Here is a 13,500-nt window from a genome sequence, read left to right as displayed (position 1 = left end):
TGCTGCCCTCCACACGACAGAGCGAATTTCGACCTACCTGGGCATTGACGACAGGGGTTGTACCCCTCCCGGACTTCTTCGGGCTGGGTATTTGTTTAAAGAGAACCTCAAACACATAAAAAAGGGCGGTGGGAGGAATACTTGTAATTGTCTAACCACTGGCAATCACTGGGGGTAGCATCCCAATCCATCATTCTTTTGCTTACCAGCCTCCTGCAGTTTGGACCCAGCCCCGATCCTGCAAATCAGCCCTTCCCCTGGAAGTTCGGGTTGGACGGTTCCCATGAGGATTGGAGTGATTGCCAGTGGCTAGACAAATTGCAAGCATTTCTCTCACCAGCTTTTGTATGTTTTTGCCATCAATACAGGCCTGGCACCCTACACGCGATTATAGGAGACGAAGTCACTTTGGTGCAAATGGAGGTGGTGCGTGGGCCCCCGCAAAGTACTGATCAACCCGCCTTGTCGCATTCGGTGGGGTTTGACTGTGACAAGCCAGCGGTTGTACAGGGTGAGGTCATGACCCTCTGACCTCCGACTCTGAGGAGGCCCCCGCCGTCTACATGCCCACCACACTGACAGTCATCATATCTCCTCGCCATCCTCTAGGGTTAACAAGGGCATTTGTTTGTCACACAGCAAGATGAGGTCCCTTGCTGTCTATAGCCCCCTGGTCCTGTGTGAACACCCAACCCCTAAATCCCCGAACCCCTCCGGAAGGGTCAGAGAGGAATGAGCTCCAGAGTGCTCCCCACTTGCTGTCGCATCCTCAGGGTCTGAGGACATTATGTGTTTTTTGCTGGTTGGAGTCACACTCAGATTCAGACTTCTATACCACTGCCTCGCCCCCTCCCCGTCTCTGAAAGGTCAGACAGACTGAGGCCACTTTGCTCCCTGATATGAGGGACATACAAGCTCTCAAAGCCACAAACCAATGCCCTTTCATTCCTTTCGTGTCCTCTGGGTGCAACAGAGCATTATCTTGCTGCTTAAAATCACAACCAGTGTTTGACCCCAGACTTCCAGATATCCAACCCCTCAAACGTCAGATAGGAGAAGGTCACCGAATTCCAGGAGCTGAGGTGAAAGTTCACAGCCAAGTCATACACCAAATCCCTCTTTTCCCTCTTTTCCGCCTCACATCTTGTGGGATCTGGTTGTTTATTTGCATGAATTCACGCCCAGCCTACGGCCGTCAGATATCCAGGGTCACGCCCCGAAAGGTCAGAGTTCAATGTACTTAATGTCCTTCCGTGTACACAACCAATGAACACAAGCCCTCTCGAGGTGATGTCCCAGCACTCAGGAGGTGAAGAGATCCCATCCCAGCCTGAACCCAGCCCGGTCCAGCCGGGTCAGCGGGCGGACAGTTCCAGAGGTCAGTCCCCCGAAGCTGGACGGTGAAACCGTACCTGCTGCAAAGGGCTGCGGCCAGGCGTCTGTGTGAATCCCGGAGCTGTCGCTGCTACTGCCATTCCGCCTGCTCCCGGCAGCCGCACATGTTCCCAGTGCTCTGCATCCAGAGCTCTAACCACACGAGCCGCGGCCGCCCGAGTCCCGTCTTTATTTACCCAGCCCGGCCGCCGGGCCCCGGAACCTGCATGCAGAGCGCCGCTCATGTCGGCTGGCTGCGCACCGCCCCGGCGAACATTGCCACATTGTGGCAAGCAGGTTCCGGGGCCCCGAGGCGGGGCGGCAGCTGAGGGGAAAGGATGTGAGTGAGTTGTGAGACGTCCGCTGCTCCAGAAGCATCTACCTGGCAGGGAGCTTCGGAAATACCTGCAGGACTGACCCAAAGGGACGTTTGTCATACTCACTGCTCCAGGAGCATGTGCCTGGCAGGGAGCTGAGCAAATACCTGAGGGAGGACTACCCCAAAGAGAAGTGTGTTATATTCGCTGCTCCAGCAACATCTTTGTGGCGGGGAGCTAATTAAATGCCTTAGAGGAAGTGTGTCATATATTGTCACTGCCCCAGCAGCATCTGCCTGGCAGGGAGATGAGGAAATACCTTCAGGTGGGATAGCCTACGGGGGAGAGTGTCATATTCACTGATCCGTCAGAATTGGCCTGGCAGGAGGCAGAGAAAATACCCCTAAAAGCACTAGACGAATTTGGGAGTGCGTTATATGCCCGGGTCCAGGAGCATCTGCCTGGCAGATGCCTGAGTAAATGCACGCAAAAGATTCGGCCTAAGGAGATATATGTAATACTCATTGCTCCAGCAACTAGAGGACTAAGAAAATATCCACAGAAGGTCTGGCCTAGTGGGAAGTCTGTAATATTCACTATTCCAGCACATTCTACATGTCAGAAGGTTGTGGAAACAGATGCAGAAGGTCTGGACTACGGGGAAGTATGTAAAAGTAACTTCCGCGGTAGCATAAGCTTGACAAAATGACTGGTCTAGGGGGAAGTGTGTAGCATTCGCTGTCCCAGCAAACATATGAGTGCGTAATAGTCACTGTTCAACCGGCATCTGGCTGGCTGAGGAAATGCTTGAGGGAGGACTAGCCTAGAGGGCGGTTTGTGATATATGTTGCACCAAAAAGTCTGCAGAATAACTTGCAGGTAAACTGAGCAATAGGCTTATCCCTCCCTACTTACTCCACACTCCCACCCACTCATTGGCGTATAAGTCCACTGAGTGCCACTTGTCGACAGAGTACAGAGAAGTGCCACACATTCTAAGTGAACCTTTGAGAGACCATAGGACCGGTGTGGTAGGAACAGTGCTTGAAAAGGAATAACAGAAGTGAAGGCACTCTGCATCTGAGTACCTGCTTGTTTCTGAAAAGTGCCGGTACTCTCCGATTGAAAGTATTACGTTGTTCATGAGGAGTGCAGCTACTCTCCCTCTAAAAAAAAAGTGCCGGTACTCAGTACCAGACAGTACCGGCCCATTTAAAGCACCGTTTGGGCATCTTGTGAAGCAGGGCTGGCAGTCATAGCACGTGACTGGCACACCGAAGTCCAATCACCTCTCAAGAATTGCAGCTGGCGCGTTAATGCGTTCTCCAATAATTTTAGCTCTACACTCTCTACTTAGTTGGCTATTTTCTCTAATTTTAATCGAAACAGCTTTGTTTACCCCCCCTCCCCCCCCCCCCCCCACACTGCCTCCAATTCTGCACTGCACTTTGATGGTTAAATAATTAAAACCCCATTCTTTGTGGTACAAATGGCTACCCAGATGTTGACTTCTGCGCACTTCGAAGGAGGAGGGAGGCAGGGGTATTTCTATGTAGACTGCAGTCCTACTTAGAAGCCTGGTGCCCTTCCTGGTACATTCCAGAGGCAGCGCTCTGGCTCCTCGAGAATCCTTTCCTGGAATTTCTGAACATGTGGAAACAGTTGTGCTTGAAGGCAGTGCTACTGTAGGGACGGCGGGAGCCGAGTGCGGTCTCAGCCACTGTGTGAGTGCCTCAGCCCTGCACACTGCTCCTACTGGGGGCGAGGGTCTGGCGATGATCCCTCAAATGATGACATTTCTACAGCACACTGCACGCGTGGCGCCTCTAGGCGCTGTTGCGTGGGTAGTCCCTTGATCAAATAAGGGCATTAATAAAGTACACTGTACGCTTAGCGTCTCTATGCGCACTGCACGCCTGGCGGCTCTAGGAACTCTGGCATCGGTAGCCCGTTATCAAATAATGACATTTAGACAGTATACTGCAGGAGTAGCGCCTCTAGGCGCTGTTGCGCTTGTAGTTCTTTGATCCTGCAATTAAGGAATTAATAAAGTACACTGTACACTTAGCGCTTCTATGCGCTCTGGTGCCGGTAGTCCTTTGATTATAAGGACAATTAGATAATTAGACGGCACACTGCAGGGGTGGCACCTCTAGGAGCTCTGGCATCTGTAGTCAGTTTATCCCGCAAATAATGACATTTAGACAGTAGACTCCACCCGTGGCGCCTCTAGGAGCTCTGGCATCTGTAGTCCTTTTATCCTGCAAAAAAATGACGTTTAAACAGTGTACTGAACGCGTGGGGCCTCTAGGCGCTGTTGCGCGGGTAGACCCATGATCCCGCAAATAAGGGCATTCATAAAGTACACTGTATGCTTAGCGTCTCTATGCGCTCTGGTACCGGTAGTCCCTTGGTTCTGCACATAAGGACAGACAGCTAGACAGCACACTGGCCCGCACGCCTGTAGACTGGACTCTCTCCTATCCGTAGTAATTTGATCCCGCAAATAAAAGCGTTTATACAAAACACTATACACGTGTCTCATATGGGCGCTGGGGTACCTGTGGTCCTTTAAATGAGCAGACATTGTCAGTTACTAAATACTTGCATGCCTTCATTTTGAAATGGAGAGTACCCGCACCATTCAACCTGGTTCAATACCTTTAATGGGAGAGTACCAACACTTCTCGTTAGTAAACACGTACCCTGCATAACAAGAACCTTTAAAATGATGCACTGGGTTCCAGGATATTTTTATGGCGCACTACACACGCGGCGCCTCTTTGCTGTGTGGTAGCAAGTGCCCGAGAGTTCCCAGAATGGCTGATTTTAAGAAATGGGGAGGGGATTAAATGTTTAACATAGGTTTCTAACATAAAATGAAAATGGGTGCAGAGAGAATCGCATTTTTCAGAATTTCTCCCGAGAGTCCAGAAGGGAGGAGCTCCTTAACTAATTGTTGGAACTATGCTAGACTGAGAGTAACTTCATCTGGGCACCACGGGAGCTTTCGCTTTTATAACGTGGCACTTTAACATGAGTTACTGTGGTCAAAATAGGAAATAACCAGACACAAAGGCTTTCCCAATCCAGGCATCACATCAGGGTTTTGGAACATTTCATTATATACACTCAGCGCAGCAAAATATACAACCCACTGGCTAAACTGAAAACACCAAGCAAAACCAGTACAATCTCTTATCAGTTTTAATCTGCAATATGTAAGCGCATGAAAAGCGCTTTGACGCACTTTGATCAGAAGTCTAAGCACATGTGTCAGGCACTGGGTCCAATAAAAACATTTTCCAACTGCTCATGCCCACGAGGTGGCAGGGTCAGGTTTCTATCAATCTTGTAAAGACGGGCATTTATTTTGTTTGTTTTGATCAGACTTGACTAAAGACCTGGCAAAGTTTTCTTGAGCGTTCAGCACGGTTGTCCAAGGTTAAGCACCAGTCATTTTTGACCTGTCAAGTCATTTTTAGCCATCTTTGAAGATTACAGAATTCCTGATGAATCTGTCAAATTCACAGCTATCATCAAAATGGTGACCGTATGCTAAATATTTTTAAATGGACAATATATCAAAGTGAAATATAATGTTAGCACCATTTACCGTCAAAAATAAAAACACGATCTGTTTGAAATGTCTTAAAAAAATACACCTAAAAACACAGATTTACAGCTACAAGGATTTGATATACTAGACTAGACGTCTATTGGCCACCAGCGGTATCACGTTCCGTGGTGGTGGAGCTAGTTACAAATGGTTTTAATGCGTTCAAGTGTAAAAGTGGGTTCTGGGTTGAGCACCACATGTGCTTCGTATTAAAAAACAAGGGTCGCCGTGCTGATGAAAAATAAAATACCAGAGGAAACCAGTAGCCATGATCAGACATCAATAACATACAACTGGACTCAACTTGTTTAGTGCATTGCGTCTAGAAATTCAATCAAACTATCAACTGGAATGGGCGTGTAGTCGAAGCAGATCAATTATAACTTCCGCTAAGTTAAATAAATTCCTACAAGTTAGTAGAACAGACACGTTTTATTTATCTTCTCGCACACACTGGAATTTTACTCCACTTTTCCAAAGTCCCATACAGAGAATTCATATATAATCGTCCTTTCAACCTTCAACCTCCTCCCTATTTAGTCCCGCCCTTGCGCAGATGTGTAAACATTTGCGCGTGCCGCTGAAGCGCCAAAGAGACCCTCTTGCAATTAACCTGAGCGGGCTTCCCTCCTGCAGCTGGATCCAAGCACGTGCTGGCGGGGCGCGCCCTGGAGACACATCCCGCACACTGAGGGGGACTGTGCGGCCCGGCCGAGGGCAGATTACGCGTGGCCTGAAAGTGTCACGAGCCAACGGCACTGGGGATATAAACACACCGGACTTTACCGGAAGCGGCGCGAGAGCTCCGAAACTTCTTCCTGGCCTGCAGTCTGAGGACCGCATGGATGAGGGCAGATCCCTAGAGAGGCGCAGCCACCTGCGGCTAGCTGTCGACATCTGGACTGGATAACGGAGCCCACTACACCGTCTGGTGGACTGTGCTTGTTGCAATAGAGGAAAACTTGGAGTTTCTTCAATCATCGATTTTAAATTTTAAAATCGATAGCAGAGTGTGCATGATTACTAACACGGACAATAGAATGTAACAGAGTTGTTAGTCCCGAAAGACATCGGGCACTTCTGTTTTTACACTCGTTGATTACCCTGGTGAAAACATCAGTTGGAAGGGTGTAGATTGCTTTTAACCGTATCCATTACTTTGAGCAAATCCCCCTTTTCAGCAGGGAAGCGCATACACGTTCTCTTGCTTTTCCAGAAACTGTAGCTTTGTTTCAACGGGCACAGCCTGTTCGTGTATCTTTGGCTCCAGTATTCTTTAACAGGCAAACAAGACACAATGTTGGAGGTTAAACCATTTTCGTAGAAAAATTTCCCCATTATTCTGTTTTTATTATAACTCGCGTGCCAATTGATACGTGTGAAATTACGGAAACGTGCGTTTCATTTTCTGGACTTCGGTATAAACGGAGTTGGCACTGATTACTTCGAAAACCGTCTGTCTTTTGCAGACGACTGTCACAATTGCACAGGAACACGTTTCATATTTGCGAAGAATGTAAAGCGACGCACACTTCGGGTCATTTAGTTGTAGATACTACTCTTTGGCACCATTTTTTTACTATGCTTTCTGGAACGTGCCCTTTGTTTATATGCAACGCTTTCTAGAGAAATATAGAAGCGCCGGTATTCGCGTATTAAACTATCTGCTTTCCACGGAGAAGTGTCTGTACACTCCCAATGAAAGGATTTGACCGGTGCTGAAAAGTGGCGGCACTCCTCGTTTCATTTAACAAGTGCAGAAACGAAGCACCTGACAGTAACTGACCATTTTAAGCGTGCTTATAGGGCTTGGGGCAGGGGATTGGCGAATCAAAACTACAAGCGCCAGAAACCAAAGGAAAAAACACCACTAGGAGCGCTCTTACACGGAAATCTTCTCTTTTAGTAGAAGTGCTATTATTTATAGCAAGGAGAATTTTTGGTTATATACTTTTTCACAGCAGTCTCTATTTGAAGTGGTTTGACCCCTTTGATTATTTTTTGTGTTTTCAGTCGCCTCGCAGTCCCTTTGGGTTTGCTCACTCAGAGTTTCTAGCACCTGACTGGATGACGGACACCGGAAGACACATGGCAGTAAATCATTAATGACTGCTTTGACCACTAAAAATAAATCACACGATACGTCCGTGGCCCCAGTTTTGGGGAATCAAACTGGTGTAGAAATAACTTGAACAATTCCAAGGTGTCCCTCTGAAGTAGGTGTTGCAGAAGGAGGGCAGACACTCACTCCATGTGATTTGCACCTTAACCTCACTTACTCACCCGAGACATGCATTCACCTCTGCATTCAGTGTTCTTATTCTCAGTCCTAGTGTCTGTTTTCCTCCTCTGCCTGCTTCTCCATCTCTCTTTATATTTTTCCCTCCGTCGTATTGAAGACCTCGGTTATGTTCACAGAGTTATAGTGAAGCAGTTGTGCGTTGAGTATGGGAACACTGCCACACCTCTCTCTCCTGGTATTAATGGTTGCACCCTAGTGATGTAACTGTGTATATATCATAAAAAAGCTGCGCACGTGCAGGTTGTTGAACTCAAGAGGCGAGACCAATGGTCCCTTAGGTGGTGTGGGTAACTTGTAAACCCTACCCACCTGGGCGCTTCGGGCAGGTGGTGTGGTCCCTGTACCCCAGGGGGTGCGTAGGATTGGGCAGTAGAGCAGGTGGAGTTTGTACTCAAAAGTTAGGGTCAGTTAGATCTGACCTCCTCTTTTCATCTAGCTGGGTGGAACGCGGCTTTGCGACTTGGTTTTTACCCCTAACCTCCCTTTAGTAGGAGCGATAGTATAGGGGTGTAATATCTACTTTGAGTTCGTAGGCTTCTCTGGTGAGACAGTTGTATTATGTTGTTTTAAAGGATGTTGAAAGAGCATTGTCGGTAGTGAGCAGGTGCTCAGGTTTTGGTAGCAGTTTCCAAGGGTTTGAACAAAGTTTGATTATGAGGAAGAGTAGGATGACCGGCATTGGGGGAGGCAGGAGGGGTGAGGTAATGCAAAGTCAAGAGTAGGCTGGCAGTTTTGGAATAGAACTTGGCATTTTACAGATGCGGGGAGGGAGCGTTTAGAACAGAAGCTGGCATCTTATGCATGGATGGAACCTGGGAGTGATGTGAGTATGTAGTACTCACCCAATGTTTAAAGGATGTTTATGGGAGGAGTAAGTGGTTAAGTTATTATTCACCTGACATCAGGCTCACCGGAGGACCCCTGTCCCCCCAGAGTTTTACAACTTGTTCCAGGTTTGATTGCTACTTTTTTATAAATGGTCTACAACCTGATAATCATTATGCAAGTATTCCCTCAACTTTGGAATCAGACAGTAGTTATTCCCCTCAAGAAGAAGCCTACAGTGGATCCAGGTGACCTAAAATAAAACCTATGCCTTATCTCACTCGTGTCTGCACCTGCTAAAATCCTTGAAAAGTATATTAACCAGGAATTGGCCGAATTTACCACCACTCAGGACATTTTAGAGATGTCATAACATGATTTACGGAGTGGTCATAGTACCAAATAGGTGCTGGTTGCTGCAGCAGATTACATCCGTTGCCAGGTGGACCAAGGTGGCATGGCCATCATGGTCATGCTGAATCTGTCAGCAGCATTTTATACAATACCCCCTTCCTGCTTGGTGAAAAGATTGTACCAGGCAGGGCTGAGGGATACCACTCTGGATGTATTGGGTTATTTTCTTACCAACAGGACCCACATCATCAGCTGTGGCGACTTCAGGGCAGAACCATTTCAGCTCCCTGCAGGGGTCTTCCCTCAGCCCACCCTGTTTAATCTTTATGATGCCCCACTAGCTAAACTTGTGTAATCATTTGTGTTCCAGGTTCTGTCCTATGCAGATGACACCCAGATCATCCTGTCAGTGGCAGAGGAATTCAAACTCTGTATGATGTGTCCTCATCTGGATGAAGGAGAACTGTGTGAAATTAAATGCCGAAAAGACAGAGATCCTGGTCTTTGGGGCCTAGCATTTGGTGTTGTCAGAGGTGTGGTGGCCAGAGATGTGTTGTGTGGCCCCTTACCTACTCCAGTTGTCTCCTCTTAAAACCTGCAAGTCTTTTTTGGCAATACTCTTACCTTTAGTACCCAGGTAACCTGGACCGTGAGTTAATGTTTTTACATCATTAAAATTCTGAAAAAGATTTTTCCTCTTATACCAGTGGAACTCAGAACAGCAATAATTATTGCACTTATTACATTATGCCTAGACTACTGCAATGCATAATACTTAAATATCAATAATTCATCGTTCAATAAACTACAGGTCATTCAAAATGTGGTAGTCCGCTTGGTTTTGAATGTACCTAAACACCTCAGGGAAAGCATGCACTCTTTGCTCTGGCTGCTTGTCAGGAGGTGGGTGACCTTTAAAGTGCTCTACAAGGTCCATCAGGCGCTGCATCTCCAGGGGCCATTATCCCTGAGGTTAGTATTTCACTGGTAGTCTCCTAAGAGACTTTCCTTTTTGAGGAAGGTGAAAATTCCAAGCCTCGAAAGGCCAGATGGGGTTTTTCCACCTTTCCAATAGCAGCGGCTAAATTGTGGAACACAAAGCAATTCCACATTGCTAGTTTAACTTTTCATTTGACCTTCTGTAAGCAACTGAAAACTTGTCTATTCTCCCTTCTGTGACTGCAACCTCTTTCGGCAACTTCTATTCCAGTGGTAGAGCTTTGATGCCTACAGGCATAATGCACATAATAAATTTAAATATAAATACAAATTACATTTTTATTTAGGCTGGGGTTTTTATTTTGTAAGGCAAATTGTCAAAGAAATTATACCTGTATCATTAAAGTGGCCTTTTCCACTTAAATTTAGGCCCATATTTATGGAAGTATAGCATCGTTTTAGCGCCATTTATTTTGGCGCTAATGCAGCGCAAACTTAATTCCATATTTATATTTTGACTCTAGACCAGTCTAGCGTCAAAATATTAGAGTTAGCACCATTTTTAGGATGCGCCAACCCACCTTGTGTCAATGAGATGCAAGGTAGGTGTTCCCTTCCTAAAAATGATGCTAGCCCCCCAGCGCCATATTTAACTCCAGACGCAGAAACAACACGCAACTGTGAGGTGGGCCTAAATAATGGCGCTAAGCCCGTTTAGCATCATTATTTAATGCCTGGTGAGACCAGGCGTTAACGTGCAGGTAGGCCCACTTCCATCGGTAAACATCATGGAATAGGCATAAAGATGCCCATCTCAACCCCTCATCAACCGCACCACCCACACCACAAGTACACTACAGGAGGAGGGAGCCCATCCCAGGTAAGTAGCAGGTAAGTGTTTGTGTATGTGTGTGGTGTGCCATTGGAAGCCCCTTACATGGGGCCCCCTGCCTGGCAGTGGGTATGTAAGGCTTGCCCAGGGGCCACTGGTCCTCTGTGGTGATTATTGGGGTAGGAGTAATGACTCCTGTCTAAACTGAGACAGAAGTAATTTTTTGGCTGTTTGTGCGTCACAAAATGATGCTAGGCTGACTAATGGCCAGATATTTTGCCACTAATCAACCTAACGTAATTTCTGACCTACTAGCGCCATTTCCCCTAATGACATCCCTCACCGGCTGGTGTCTTTTTTAAGACGCTAGCCATTCCATAGCACCATCGTGCATCATCTTATAAATATGGCTCACGGATGGCGTTAGGGAATGGCGTTAGCCACCGTTAAAAAAATGATGCACAACTGTTGTATTGGTTTATGGATGCACCCTACTGTCTAAACAAATGTTTGTGAGCATCCTGATTCCATGAGGCCGGGTCATGTGCCACTTCATGGCACTTATTTAATGCAACAAAACAGACCTACAGAGAAACACACTGCAGTGGTCTGAATCATGTTTATCTCCAGTACTCTCTCCAGGACATAGCCTAACTCCCAATAAGTATATGTGTACAACAGCATATTTCTTTTGGTGATCGGGTGCAAAACCCAGTTAACTCTAGCTTTCCTCAAGGACCAAAACCATAGATTTGCAGTTTGTCAGATGCTCACAGAGACATTGCTTTCTCTGTGTAGATAATGATCACTGTCTGGCACTCATTTTTTGGGACCAGAATTTATTTTTCATCATTAGACTTTGCCCCTGACACATGGCCAAGAAGCCAGACGCTTAGATCCTGTGCCCTCCCGCAGCAGCTTTTAATCCATCCTCCTATTATCATTGCCTCAATTCACCATCTAGCAGTCCCTCAAGCTACTTTGCTCAGCACACACTATGCACACTATCTCTGCATAATAGGCTTATCACACTGAAGTGGGCTGTTTGTGCTGCACCTGGGAGTCTTGTGTCACTGCCAGGTACATAGGGCCTCATTTTCAAGAGGCCTGTGCTGTTGGAGCATCACTTTTTATGATGCTCTGGTGGCTCAGGCCTCACAATCATATCTATGAGGCGGCACAAAGACACCCTGCGTGGCTTTGCGTGCCCTCATAGATTTGGAGTAAGGCAGCGCAAAGCGCTGTGTTGCATTAGTCTACGTCAAGGAGAAGTTCCATGAGCGTTACAGTGGATTTTCCCCAGGGGTTTTTTATTCTGCAGTACACACAGAAAGAGGAAAACACCCCCATTGATTGCTTTTTGTGCAGGAAGCTGTCTCTTCCTGCACTAAAACAATTGTGCCAACAATGCAGACCCCTTGCACCATGGTGCAAGGGTGCCTGCACTGGGGCTAGGCACTGATCTGTTTGCTGGCACAGGCAGAAGGGACAGGAATACGCTGTATTTCCTTTTGAAGCATGGCAGCGCAGCAAAGTGACTTGCTGTGCGGTCCTGCAGCAAAAACTCGTAAATGAGGCGTTTAGTGTCTCCACAAGTGGATCTGCTTTTGTTGCCACAACTGCTTTGCCATGAGGAGGGTTCACACCATAATGGTGAACCAGACAACAAAAATATTTCAATGTACTGCACCAATGACCCCTCTAGAGGGTGCTCCTGCCTTCCCTCTAGCCTATAATAGCTCACAAGAAGGACTCCATACTACTTACAGTGACAGGGCCATTACAAGTCTGCCTTGAAAACAAGATTGATGCAGTGTTCATAAAGTATCCTTACTTCAGGATGATCAGGGTAAACTTGCAGACCAGCTGCCTAAAGTGCCTACTGTCCATAATTATGTTATTTGAATAAATGTTTTTTGTGTATGCAATAAAATACGGCCTAAGATCATTCAATCTCAACTCCAAAAGGTGGTTTCAGGCCATGTCATTGGCAGGTGCCAGGCCGGTGTGGGGTATTGGGTCACATTAATCCCAGGGATCTCAGTAGCTCTCTTACTAATACAGACTGAGTGCGTAACTTGGATGGTACATCAGAGGATGCAGAAGGTGGTGCTCTTAGGAATAACTTTAGGATGATTGGCTTTCCTGGGCCATTGAGGGAAGTTATATTATGACCTACTAGAAACCTGGATGAAGGGTTTCATGCCACCACAGGCATTCACTCCATTTTTTCCAACTGAAATGGCTCATTGAGTGCTAGGACGTCACCCCCCCACCACCACCAGGTGAAACAGTTTTGTCAGATGTAGACTTGAGTGCGGGTCTCTGCTTGGACAGAGTGCAACCTGACTGCCAACCAGACCCCCCATTTCTAACAAGGGGCATAAGTGATATTCACTAAGCTACGCAAAACCACATTGAGTGGCCCTGCATGACTTAGTAAACCCAGAGTAACGCAAGGTAATGCAAAGTGCTGCCTTGCATTTTTCCTCATTGGGAAGGTGCCGCCTGGGTGAGTGTGGGCATTGCTATGCATCCACCTATGGATTGTGGCGCATTCCGGGAACTCGTCAAAATGCTATGCCTTCTCAACAAAGGCATGAGAAGAAATATGTTTTGTTTCTCCTCATTATTTTCTCTTTCTACATGTGTGAAATTCTGCAGCACACACAGGAAGAGGAAAATGCCTCTGAGGATTGTTTATGTACAAGAAGTACTCCCTTCCTGCCCAAAACAATTCTGCCTGTAACACAGGCACCTTTTGCAAGGTGCCTCTGTTGCTGCTAGGAAGTACTGAGTGTGACAGCACAAGGAGAAAGAAGGAATATTTGTAAATATGGTGAATTCCTGCTCTCTCCATTTAACGCTATCTTCCGATATCAAATGTTTGTAAATCTGAGACCTAAACTTAAACGATGGGGCACTCAGATGGCAGCAA

At 46.8% G+C, this 13,500-nt stretch overlaps 1 protein-coding gene across 2 annotated transcripts in view; it reads right to left on the bottom strand.

Moving 5' to 3' along the window:
- MKX (mohawk homeobox) overlaps positions 1-1,560 on the bottom strand; it is a 162,350-nt gene extending 160,790 nt beyond the window's left edge. For both annotated transcript variants that reach the window (XM_069211315.1, XM_069211316.1), the window contains exon 1: positions 1,413-1,560. The gene's annotated coding sequence lies outside the window, so the exon portion shown is untranslated. The remainder of the gene's footprint in view (positions 1-1,412) is intronic.
- Between the last annotated feature and the right edge of the window lie 11,940 nt (positions 1,561-13,500).

The sequence above is a fragment of the Pleurodeles waltl genome, chromosome 10 (assembly GCF_031143425.1).
Source record: "Pleurodeles waltl isolate 20211129_DDA chromosome 10, aPleWal1.hap1.20221129, whole genome shotgun sequence".
In the NCBI taxonomy this organism is placed as follows: Eukaryota; Metazoa; Chordata; class Amphibia; order Caudata; family Salamandridae; genus Pleurodeles; species Pleurodeles waltl.
The sequence above is the reverse complement of the archived record's forward strand: the minus strand, read 5'-3'. Positions and strand labels throughout refer to the sequence as shown.